Below are 13931 nucleotides of genomic sequence, written 5' to 3'. Positions count from 1 at the left end.
ACAGGAAGGTGAATCTCCGCACGTACTAGAGACGGTGTTAGATGAGATAACCCTCAACAAGAAGAATACTTCAGCAAAAAACCACGGCCATAGAGTTTTCAAGCTACATAGCCAAAGCCAGTGTGTATGATTCACTGCAGATCTCAGTAGGAGATGAGGTTGATTTCGCATAATTTTTAACTAGAAATTTGTGTCACTTGTCTTCAAATGCTAATTGCCCAATTAAATTCAAAAAATTATAAATAAATCAATATAATTTAATAACATGTTCAAATTTATGAGGAAAGGTAATAGACGATGTATGCCTTCGTGATCGCAAACAGGAACAACGTCATACTGTACGTGTGGTTGGGAGAAAAGGTTCCAGAGTCAAGGAAAGCAATTTTTCTTTACTTTTTATCTGTCTGGATATTAGAAGCTCTTACAATATAAGAAAAATAAAACAATACGATCGTTCATGAAAGTGTAAGATGACTAAAAAAAAGAGATAACACGATGTTAAAAGAATGTACCCCAACAGAGAAGGAAAAAGTTGCAGAAAGTGAAAGATGAAAATGTCAAAAGCAGCCGTTGATGCATTGTTTATAGAGGTTGCATAAAGGGTCACGTGTTCCAATGCACAAATACACGAAAAAAAAAAAATCAAAACACAAAACCAGATACAATCGAGTTTATTTCAAGACTGTGCCTAAATCGTAAACCTATTTATACACAATAGAATATAACAATTTATGGCACGGAAAATTATGTTTCCTGAAATTCTAGTTGTGCGTATAAGAAAGTGGGATGGGGGAAAAACCTGCTTTCTTATAGGTATTCTTAGTATGACAGAGTTCAACAAAAGACGTTTTAATTCCGGTTGATGGTCACGTGACAGGATGTAATAAATTTGATCGACTGCCAGGTCAAATGATTATTTAAAAGCAATTAGAATTGGAATATAATCTAATTTTGATAAATATCATTATTATGATTTCAGATGCTTACTAATGACACTTTTGGCTTTCTTCTCACTTGTAACTTAATGGAGTATGACGTTCGGCCACTTAGTCATTCATGTAAAATTGACAGAATCAAAACACTAACAGCTCACATTCTCATCTCACTTCTCTTTATGGGAGAATATCTCGAATATCTCTGAAAAATTTTCACAGAGACTTGACCCGAATTTTCCCTTGGATTCTTAAGACAAACCCCTGAGGAATATTTTTGTATTCTTCGGGTCAAACCACATAAGTGCAATGACAAGTGAGATGAAATCCCCTCCCCTTAAAATTTTTCAGGAGGTTGAGTATTGCAGATTCAGAAATTCAACTTTTTCAACCGTGATTGTAAGTGAAACAAAAATTCTATACGCAACCTTGGTGGGTAATTTCTTTTCTTTTTTTTTTTTTTGATAAAAGACCAAAAACAACTCCGAGGAGTCCACATCAGACCACAGGCTACTGTGGCTAGTAGAAATTATCTGCGTAATTGAAAAAAGTATATTTTTCCCATGATGCATTAGACATGCATTATGAGAAAATTTTTAATATAAAGAGAGCGAATAATGTTGCATTCTTTCGCATTTACCGAATTAAAAAGAGAATTACTATGAAGATATATAGAATTCACGCATGTTGTTTTCTAATTTATCATATTTTATAATATTTCATGCGAAATTTATTTTATAAAAAAATAATTATTAATTATTAAGGCAACTGCTAAACGGTGAACTAAATAATACAAAGCAAGAAGGACAAATAAAAAAGGCAGTGTTTTTTTTTTTAAAAAAAGACATCATATTGAACATTTACGGAGGCTGCATGGCATCACTTACTACTTTTTATTACTCTGTTTTTACTCTGCAGCTTCAGCAATAACGCATCAAAATAATACATTAAAAAAACCTTGCTGTGAATACGACTATAAGCAAATAAGAGTATTAAAATGGCGTTAAATTCCTCACATTTAAAAAATTATGTTCTGATTAAAAAAAAACTTGAAAATAATACGATAATTCTAACAAACAAAAATATCCGATAATTCTAAACAGTGATTAGTTCGAATAAACAAGACTACACCATTTTATTTAATTAATGCGAAAAAATAGAGCACGCTTTACTAGTATTTATTATATTATAGCAGACGACCGATGCTGCGTGCCTGTGCATGGCTATAAAAATTTATAGCAATATATTAATTTATTTTATAAAACTCAATATATTAATTTTATATATATATTTTAATATTTGACCCACACATGAAAGACCAGAAGACTTACAGCAAAGAGTGCCGTGTGTGGGCAAAATATGAACTATAAGATATACGGTATTATTGAATAATGTATTGCCGGCATCTTTCATGCATTTTATATCCCTCAAAACGTTGCCTAGCCTTTTTAAGGGCATTTATTTTGTTACATGTACGTGAATAAATGCTCAAACTTTTTTAAATCTCTTTTTTTTTTTTTTTTTAAGCGGGATACTTCCAATAATTAAGAAAACATATGAAAACAATGTTTAATTGTTTTCATATATTTTCATATGAATAGGTGGCGTGGCGTGTTAGTAAATGTCGGTTAATTTTCATTTCTCGTGTTTACATTATTAGATTGTGCAGAAGTGCAATTATATTGATGGTATATGTGTGATCAGACATTCCTAGGATAAATGAAGTTATTAATGTGGTGAGTAAAGTCAGTAATGCGGTGTCATTTTTCACTGATTGGAGTTTCGTGTACGCTTCGAGTTAGGCCTAATTTACACGTGTATGACAACCATCGTATTGCTGGTAAAGATATAACAATTTAGGTGCTAGTTTCATTTTTCCAACTTGTTATTGGTTAACTTAAAAAAAATGTTACTAGATTATGAAGATGGAGGCTCAGCAGATCTGTTTAAGAAGGAATAATCACCATATCAATGTACTAACTACTTTTAATGAAGTACTTTTTACTGAAACTTTAGTATGTGAAGGTAAGAGACTTAAAGCACACAAAATAGTGTTGTCTGCCTGCAGTTCTTTCTTTTATGGCATATTTCTTGAAAACTCTTGTAAACATCCAGTTGTTATTCTCAAAGATATAAAATACACGGATTTAAAAATGATAATAGATTTTATGTACAAGGGTGAAGTGATCATTTCGCAGGACCAAATTGCTACGCTGCTTAGTGCTGCTAAAAGTCTGAATGTCGAGATCTGTACAGAAGTTGCACAGCAGGATACTTCCAGTATTGATATTCAGGAGAAGAGTGAACATGACTCAAGTAACCAGGCCTTGTTACTTGCTGAGGTACAACCGAAAAAACGCAGCACAGAATTGTCACCGGTAATTAAGAAGAAAAGAGGAAGACCCCGGAGTAGATATCTTCGTGGTTCTAACAGTAAAGGCATGAAGGCCAATGTGTCATCAAAAGTAAATGAATTAGACATACCACAAGATACTAACAGGTCAATAAAGTCGTTCACAAGTGAAGGAAGGTTAGAACTGTCAGGAACTGATTATCCATTAAATGAGATTTCTGTTTCTAATTCAAATATATATCCTAGTCCAACTCAGGACTCATTTCCATCTATACAGAGTTCAGTGTTGGTAAAAGGATCACAACAAAGTGAAGATACAATAATAGAATTGGAGGAATCACAGGCGGTGGCAAAATCTTTTGAGAGTTTGCTCAAAGATTCATTGTCAATCCCAGTAATAAATACGATGCCTATTCTTAATACTGTTGAGTTAATTGAAACTCACTCAAATAACATAGAATCAGGGCTAAGTACAGATAGCCAAATATTAGTTCCATGTTCTGTATCACCTGAATTATCTACTTCTTTTCAAGTTATCAAGTGATAAAAGATATCGAACCTGGTGTCTCACCTCTTATTACCTGGAGATGCAGTTTTACCTTGTGCCAGTTCTTCACATCAAGACAGTATATTCATGATGATGATGATGTCTTGGGATACATCCAGGCCTACTGCTGTCACGCCAAACATTCCTAAAATACATGATCAGCAGCTTCCATTACAGGATCAGAATGTTGCTCAAGAGAAGGAAAATGGGTCAGTTAATTATCCTTGGATATCCTCGTCAGAACATAAGTGTGAGGACTGTTGTAGATGCTGCGCGACCAAAAATATCCAAAGACAATATGAAACTACATGAAAATGTCAGACAGGAATACATATTGGATGCGGACATGAAAACAGAGTTGATAATGATGAGGCAAGAGATGAACTGCATGCGAAATGAGATGAAAAGAATTACAGACATACATGAGTGAAAAAGAGCAGAAGGAAAGATGGCCATGCGAAAGATATATCGAATGATTCGAGAGTGGCTCTCTATGGAGATTCCATTATTAGAGGTGTGGTGGATGAAAATATGCATACGGTTTGTTTTCCTGGTGGTAGAATGGAGAGATTGATTGAAGCATTCGACATGAGGAATAAGAGAACACAAGAGTTGGTGGTTGTATTAGGAACAAATGATTTGGATAGGAACAAGAAAAATGCCAGATTGAATATAAGGAGATTATTAAGGAGAGTAAAAGATAACAGTGTGGTAGGAAAGGTAGTCAGTGTGTTGCCAAGGTATGATAGTGATGAATTGAGGAGGCGAGCAAAGATTATGAATGATATGTTAGCGCAGTTATGTGAGGAGAATGGAGTGCATTTTGTGAATGTGTGGGAGGAATTTGAGGGACTGATGGAATTGTATAAAGAAGATGGGCTGCATTTAAATGGTTTTGGTGTGAGTCTGCTGGAGAGATTGTTACTGGCAGGAGAGGTAATGAATATATCTGAGGTGGTGCGAAGTGATATGAAAGAGCAAAAAAGCAGGTTAGGAAGAGGTATTTGTTCACTTGCAAATGGCGAAGTGAATATTATGAATGAAGTAAATGAAAGAGTGGAGGTACAACACAAACAGGGAAACGGGGGAGTCAAGGTGGACGGGGAGAAACTTTATGAAGCATATGGATGCTGAATTCAGATGTGAATGTGTAAGCGGGCAAACACAGATTGAGATGGCCTGGGATGGGTGGGAAGAGTTTAGGTGTGAGGAAAGTTGTAGAATTGGTGGTAATATAGAGGAAGTGACTGGGGAAGGTATTGAAGAGTCACATCGTAGGAGTGACGTTCGTAGGACTTGTAGAAGCAGTAATGATTTCTTATGTTTATTCACTAATGCTAGAAGTATTCGAATTAAGGGGAACGAAATTGTTGCTTTGCTTGAGTCTGTTCGCCTCAAAATTGTTGGTATGTCAGACATGGTTAGATGACGATGACATCCTAACAGGAATAGAGATGAACGGATATGATATTTTTCGTGAAGACAGACAGGGAAGAAAGGGAGGAGGAGTACTGTTAATGGTAGCAGATGAGTTGTGCCCATCTAAGGTGGATTTGCAAGGTGCAAATAGTGGTCACGGTTTTGAGGCAGTATGGTGTGAGGTAGAAGTAAACAGGATGAAATATTTAGTTGGGTGTTGCTATAGACCTGGTAATATGGAGGGTAATGAGAAGGAAATGTATAGGCAAATTAGCCTAGCTAACAAGAAACGAGTTATCATTATGGGCGCCTTTAATTATGGTAATATAGACTGGAAGCAAGAGACTGCATCTTGGGGTAAAGAAAATGAATTTTTGGAGTTTTTGAAAGATAATTACCTTCGGCAGCACGTAACGGAGGGTACACGAGGATCAAGAATATTGGATTTGATCATCTCATCAGATGATGTTATTATAAATGAGGTGTCAAATCTTCCACCAGTTGGTGAGAGTGACCACGAGGTGATCACGTGCAGGGTGACCAGTCATTCGAGGACGTCTGTTAGAAAGGGATATATGTGGAATTATAAGACTGGTAATTATGAAAAGCTCAGGAAACAGCTTGCGATAATAAACTGGAAAGAGGAACTGGATGGAAAGGATATCAATGCTGCTTGGGCCATACTCAAGAACTATTAGGTGGAGGCAATATCAGAGTGTATTCCAAGGGTTAAGAGGGTAAATAGAGTGGGCAATCTGGAAGAAGAAGAAGGTATTATGGAAGAAACACAAAATGAGTATTTATAACAACCAGTTGCATGAGAAGTACAAAGAGCAGGCGAGGAAGGTGACTAGCTTGATAAGGGTAGCAAAAATGTAGTATGAGCAGCAATTAGCTAAAGCGGCCAAAAGAAAATCCTAAGGAGTTTTTTTCGATATGTGGCCAGTAGAAGAAAGAATGATTGTGGTAGGATGGAATTGATTGGGAAAAACGGAGGAATGATAACCGCTGCGGAGGATATAGTTGAGATATTTAGTGAGCAATTTCTAAAGGTATTTCATTCTTATGAATGTAGCATCATGCAGAACTTGAAAGCAGTGGGAAAGAAGGAGGAGGAACTGTTAGTAAGTGAACAGAAGGTATATGAGGAATTGAAGAGACTTGATGTAAATAAGGCTGTGAAACTTGATGCTATTTCACCACGTGTCTTGAGGAATGTGGCAGAGAGTTAACAACAGCTTTTGTATATCTTTTCAACATGAGTCTCTCACTGGGTCAAGTTCCAAAAGAGTGGAAAGAGGGTAAAATTGTCCAATTCATAAGGGGGGGGTGATAAGAGTAAGGCTTTAAATTATAGGCCAGTATGTGTGTCTGGAGTTGTGGTCAAGGTATTAGAGAAGTTAGTTAGGAATAAGATTCAGAATTGGGTTGACAACAGAAAAATACTCTTCTGCTGCCAGCATGGATTTACTAAAGGAAGATTGTGCTTTAGCAATCTGCTTACTTTTTATAATAAAGTGACAAATGCGTTGGATAAGGGTGTTGCGTATGTTTGCAAAATCTAAATATACAGTGGTATATTTAGATTTTGCAAAAACGTTTGATAAATTGCCACATGACAAGCTGGTAATTAAATTGGAACTGATGGGGCTGAACAGTAGATTGGTTCGCTGGATTGAAGATTGGCTGTCTGATAGGTATCAGCGAGTTGTCTATGGAGGAACGATATCCCAGAAGAGGAAAATTACTAGTGGTGTACCTCAAGGGTCTGGTTTGGGTCCATTGCTGTTTAATTTGTATGTAAATGATATTTGGAGAGGTCTGAATGGTGATGTGCAGTTGTTTGCAGTTGATGCAAAGTTTGGGAGAGCTATCAGGAGTAGTGTGAATGCTATAGCTTTGCAAGAGGACTTGAATACACTGGCTGAATAGGTAAATGAGTGGGGGATATCAATTCAATGTTTCAAAGTGTAAGGTTTTGAAATTTGGGAAGCAGAGATGGGATGCAAAGTACACGATCGGTGGAAATATCTTGGAAGAGGTAGAGGAGATGAGAGATCTGGGAGTGATTGTAGACAAGAACCTAAAATTTCGGGGACATGTTACTAAAATTGTGAAGACAATACAGCGGATAAAGGGAATGATGCGGAGGACATTGACTTGTAGAAGTAAGGATGCTACGGTTCCTTTGTATAAGGCTTTGATCAGGCCACATATGGATTACTGTGCACAGATCTGGTCACCTGGTTTTCAAAAAGATGAAATTGCGTTGGAAAAAGTTCAGAGGCAATTGACTAAGGTGGTTTCTGGTCTCTGGAATGTGGAGTATGATGACAGATTGACAAAATGCAATTTGCAGAAATTGCAAAAAGAAATGGATAGAAGGAGAAGGGGGGGGATATGATTGAGACATATAAGCTGTTAAGAGGTTATTACTAGATTAATGTCGAGGTGGTTTTGCACAGAATGGGTGAGGATAGCAGGAGAACAATAGGTCATTCCTGGAAGCTGTATAAGGAAGGTGTGAGCAAGGGAGTGAGGAGCAGGTTTTTTGCATGAAGAGTGGCGAGTGATTAGAATGCTTTGCCCGAGAGTGTGATGAGTGCAGAGACAGTGAATATATTTAAGGCACAGTATGATAAACTGTGTGTATAACAGTGGACCTCCCACGACGAGTCTTTGACTCCATGGAGGTTTTATTATAATAATAATAATTAATATATTGTTTTTTCCCTGCATATAATGGAGTATTACACAATATCATATAAGAATTAAAATATATTTTTTTGACCGAGCTTGTTGGTTGGTTGGTTGAGAACATCTAAATTTTTCTAAAGAATGTGGTGTTATCGCTTTGTTTGGAATTTCTCTGAAGCACTTCAAGAACTTCTTTGTAGGATTCCATGAAGTCAGAATGGGTTTCTTAATTGACCGGAACGTTACAAGTTTAGGAAAGTTTCAGTATGTGAGTGGACTGTAAGTTGAAGCATTGAAATTCTTTAATTTCACTCTAACCGTCTCATTCAGAATCCAAAAATTATTAAATAAAAAAAGTAGTATGCATCAAATTTAGATGCAAAAATATTTAATACTGCTTGATTCATAAAGTGTTCATTAAAATCAAAAATATATATTTTATAAAAATCTCTAGATAATGAGTTACAAATTAATCTACGTTTTATTTGTTATTTTATCTCTTTTATTTATTTATTATTATTATTTTTTTTTTGATAATACCATTTTCGCATTCTATAAAAAGCACATGCACATAGTATCATATTGTATGTTGCTCTGATACTCGTACCGACATCCACATTATGATTATGGTGCTTCTGTTAACCCTTATCATAAGACGGTTCTGTGGAAATCGGTTTTTCTTTTTATTTCTATCCGATATCATATCGCTATATCCATAACAGTTATTTGAATAAGTCTTTCTGAGTGTACTTCGCAAAATTCAGAACCGCCTATTAGATGCATTTCCTCTGTTCATCCTTACACATGGTATTACGGGGCTTTTATGTTTATCTGTGATAAATGAAATTAATGAAAAAAAAAAAAAGATCATTCATTACTGTACCACAATTTTCAACTGTCAACAATTTTCTTAGAAATTACTCTGTCACTTGTCAGCACTCCAATATTATCAGCTGTTATATTTCGGTCCTCTAAAGCATTTCTGATTGCATCAATCCACCTAGATCTTGGTAAATAGATGCAGTCAGTCACCTGTTTTGTTGACCTTTCCTCTCCCACTCTATTTAGCTGACCACCTGAAACTAGTTCTTCTCACCCATTCTTTAATGCTACGAGCATGTAAAGTTCATTCTTACTATCTTCATTTTCAGATGATTCTTACATTTATGCCATCTGTTTATTCCCCAAATTTTTTTCTCAACTCTCATATCTGTGCTCTCCAGTCTTTGATCAACTGTTTTATTTCTAACTGAACTCTCAGATCCATAAAATTAAAACTGGATTGAACACAGCCTTGTACACTGCTAGTTTAGTGTTTCGACTTATTTCTCTCTTATTTCATGTGTGTGTGTGTGTGTGTGTGTGTGTGTGTGTGTGTGTGTGTGTGTGTGTGTGTGTGTGTGTGTGTGTGTGTGTGTGTGTGTGTGTGTTTTCAATCTCCAGTGAGAGTGATATAAAAATATTATTTTCTTTACTTTATCAAGATCAAGTTGATAATTTAATAAACATGTATTATTGTACCCATATAACTGTTATGAGTAAATTCAATAACATCAGTAACATCAGTTAATTGGAAGTTTCATTCGATTAGAAATATAATTAGAAAGCAAAATGCTGTAAATAATATTGATCAATTAGCATAATGTTCAACCCATTCCCAAGAAGGGTGACAAGTCACTGCCGTCCAACTAACGCCCTATCTCGCTTACCTCAGTCCTGTCTAAAGTAATGGAAAAAAATCAATTCCCAACTCCTACACTACGTTGAAGGCACCCACCTAATAAACGACCGCCAGCATGGATTCCGTCGCTGCCGATCAACAGGGGATCTGCTTACATATGTCACCCATCTCTGGACAAATGCCATGGAGAAATTTGGCGATTCTCAAGTAATTGAACTTGATATCTCCAAAGCTTTTGACCGGGTCTGGCACAAAGGCTTACTAAGCAAACTACCATCATTTGGTCTGTCTCAGAACTTCTGTAGTTGGATTGCCAATTTTCTGTCTGGACGCATACTGTGTGTGATGGTAGACGGCGCCCTATCCTCTCACCATTCAACTAATGCTGGGGTCTCACAAGGTTCTGTTCTCTCACCAACCCTATTTCTGCTATATATCAATGATCTACTTCAGTTGACCTCCAACCCAATACATAGTTTTGCAGATGACAGCACATTGCACTCCTCCCTTTCATTTGATAAACCTTACCCTACACAACTCACCTCAACCTACAGAACATCATCCACCACCTTCCTCAATTATGATCTCCGAGCCATCCTCCAGTGGGGTTCAGATAACCCCATCAATTTCAATGCTAATAAAACCCAGTTCTGGCTTATTTCTCATAAAAAAAGAACAATTTTTTCCCAGTATTATTTTTGATCAAAATTCCATCACAACCACTGCATCCTCAGCTTCAAAAAAACTAGGATTTCTCTTTCGCTCAAGATGTTACTTCACCCCTGAACAGCTGTTAACCTTATACAAATCACAAATCCGCCCAGCTATCGAATACTGCTCTCACATATGGGGCCCCTAAAAGCTCCTTCAAAATGCTTGACTCAATGCAAAGGAGAGCAATTAGACTTATTAATGACCCCTCTCTTACCAACTCACTCCCCTCACTTTCGCACAGACGTTTAGTTTCTGCATTATGTGTATTCTATAAATATTTCCATGGGAAATGTTTGAAATAGTATCAATAATTCCTCCACTTAGCACTAAGCTCGTTGGAATACGTGCAGCTGCTGCTCAACATTCCTGCACAGTGCACCTTGAAACAAACAGAACAAGTTTCTTTTCCTCTTCCTTCATCCCTGCAACTGTTGTATTGTGGAACAGTCTTCGCCTTGTTGGGTTTCCCAAGGAATACAATATAAAGTCTTCCAAATCAAATGTAAACAAGTTCCTCCTTTCCAAACCCACTACCCACATACAGTACTAATGTACTAGTTGACCAACTAAACTCTCGTGTATGGGGTCGACATAAAAAAATAATAATAATAGATCCTCCATATCTCAGTCGATAACGGCCGTGCTCAGAAAGATCTGTGTTTTAATTCGTATAGGGTCTCATACGGAAAGACATACGGATTCTTCCGAATATCGGGGTTTTCACCTGCACAAACTGACCAGTAGGATATGTTTAATTTACTGACGAGAAACGTCCCAACCATGATAAGACTAACTGCCCCATCATTCTATATTATATTTTCTGAAGGTACAGGTCGCTGATATTTAAGGCCTGAGAAAAACTAATTCAGATACAGATTAAGATAATTATATAAGCATAAATGCAGAGAATAAGAATTATTAATATAAGCAACTGATGTAATCATTATTAATTTCTGTATTTCATTTTTCCAGTTTTAAATATCATTTAACATACAGTAGGACAAGTGATTTAATAGGTGATTAAAAAGCAATTAGCACTGAACATATTGCTGTTATTATTAAATTTAATGACAGCCGTCATAAAGGGTGATAAGATAAAGTTAAATACAAACTGTTGTAAACATGTTAATGTTTTTTAATTATTATTATTATGGATTTACCGATACTTAGTAGGATAATTGTTAACAGATTAGGTAGAGTGATATGTAAAAAAGAATAGCTGAATATGTTGGCATGACTTTTGTGCGTGTGCACAAATATTTTTTTTTTAAAAAAATAAGCATGATGAGAATAAAAAGTATACAGGAAGATGAGTTCGAGTAAACACAAGTTCAACCTAATAAAAGATGGAAATAAGAAAATCACATACTAAATTTTCAGCTTCTTCAGGTCACAATGGTTATAAAGCATCCGTTGTCGCCTGTAATGTGATCTACAGTATGTAATGTCACATTTTCAATATGTAACATCATATATTCTATTTGTGACATCACAAATATGAACAAACATGTGTCTATAAGCATACGGTGTTGGCAGGGTTTCGCCTACCCCAGCCTGGATGAAAACTAGAATTTTTTGTTTTGTGCAAAATAGGCAAACCGGCCAAAAACACATGCAATTAAGATACATAATACGCTAGCCTCATAGTTTAGCCATAATTCAAAACAGTAACAATAACCTGAGCATACAGTGCAAAGGGAAAATGCTCACGTAAAAACTTCGTGCATTGTACTAGACGCTTAACATCTTGTAGATTGCATAATGTACACAATGAAGCTAAGGTAGAAATAACTGGAACTGAGAAATTTTATGTTACATCCTACTCTTAAAAATGGCAAAAGATTATATGATGGAGCTGCTTCATGGCATTCGCCACAAAGGGACTTTCCCCCATATCTGTTCTGCTAAAGAAGTACTAAATCTGGAAATCTTTAGTTTGAAAACCAGAAACACAGGTTTGCGTATAATTCATGCTTACCAGCAAAAAAATATATATATATATATATAAAACCATTATTTATCTGATGGAATTGTTTATATGATTCGCATGTAAAATCCTATGCTAGAATAATTTAATGAGAACTAACTAGAAGAGAACCGTTGTGAGGCCAAGGACAATGGCGAAATAGTTGTTTTACAAGTTGCTACAACTTGAAATTAACACGAATAAACTGAAGATTCTAATCCGATGATGAAATGTAAACATTGTACTTATGAACACATAAGCAGTTTGGAATAGCAGACATTTCCAGTTTCAGCTTATTTTAATCATTCCGTTACACTAACGTCATTTGGATAAGGGACAAAAAATTGCGACCTTTATGCAATTTCACAGTACTAATGGCTAAAATCTTGAATTCTCTTAAATGATACTGAATTCAGTTATAATAAAATAAAAATAAGGTTTAATCGATTTATTATGAACATTGATTAAACATTTTGGTGTAGAAAATTTGCTCAATTTCTGTTGAATGTACAATTAAGTGAAATTGCCATAGGAGTTCAGTAAATATGATATCTTGATATCCTGTAAAGAATTTTTTTGCAAGATGCAAGCTTTTTCCCCCTTATTCTTTTGGATCAAAGCATCGTGTAGACTTACGAGAGAATTATGTTGCAAACTAACAGATGATTTAGTTCAATAAAGGTCCTTTATACACTGCCAACTACCCTTCGTATTTTTAGAACACTTTTTTCTTGAAATATCGCTTTTACACTCGATACGATTTCGCATATATCATAGACAACCCATAAAGAACTTTTACAGATATCATTATTCCAGAATAACGAATACCACCACAACCCCCACCATTATTATTATTATTATTATTATTATTATTATTATTATTATAAAAGGTCTATTGTAGTCTATGATAAAGTGAATAAGGTGGAAGTTCAGTAAGCTTTAAAGCCACAATCCCCCATAGCAGCTATTACTATCAGTGACTTACGAGATAGGGCATTATCCTGATGAAACATGACTTTTTTTGGTGCTTTTCGTACAAAATTTACACAGAATTTTTCACATTGCTTCGAGTTGCAATCCTACAACCTTATCAATGTACAGAGTGGTGAATGGTCTATGTGACATCAATAAATCGTGGATTTCTTTTTTTGTGGCAATTGATGAATGGACAGAGCGAAGGTCATTTTTAAGCAAGTGAGAACTCTGGTGGAATTAAGCAGCCTACTTCTTTGTATCATAAGATCGGACATTCTCTAATATTGTCTCTTGTAATTTATTCCAAGGAGCTCAGAATTATTCAACAAAGCAGACATTTTATTTTTACTCATACCAATTTTACGAGAAATAAGTTAGAGAAAGGAAGATGAACAGGTTCACATTCAGGATGGATACATAGGTCTTCACTTTTCTAAATTATGAAAATCCTTTGAAGGTGCCATAATGGATCGATTGATATAATCATTGACTTTAATGATATAATTTCTCATGCTTCTCTTCAGATCTTCAAAAATCACTACCTAGCATTGATTCCATTATTTCTGTTTTGGTGACTTCGTGAGAGTTTACATAGCCAGTAGGTATAGGATAAGATGTGTTGTACTGAAAATCAATGCACATACGCA

The 13931-nt window shown here is 35.6% G+C and overlaps 1 protein-coding gene across 1 annotated transcript in view; it reads left to right on the top strand.

Moving 5' to 3' along the window:
- LOC150108386 (cuticlin-6-like) overlaps nucleotides 1-13931 on the top strand; it is a 76806-nt gene that overhangs the window by 14513 nt on the left and 48362 nt on the right. The gene's annotated exons all lie outside the window — the stretch shown is intronic.

This window comes from Typopeltis vanoorti, chromosome 3, assembly GCF_054136105.1.
Source record: "Typopeltis vanoorti isolate ZY-2024b chromosome 3, IOZ_Tvanoo_1.0, whole genome shotgun sequence".
Taxonomy (NCBI): Eukaryota; Metazoa; Arthropoda; class Arachnida; order Uropygi; family Thelyphonidae; genus Typopeltis; species Typopeltis vanoorti.
The sequence above is the reverse complement of the archived record's forward strand: the minus strand, read 5'-3'. Positions and strand labels throughout refer to the sequence as shown.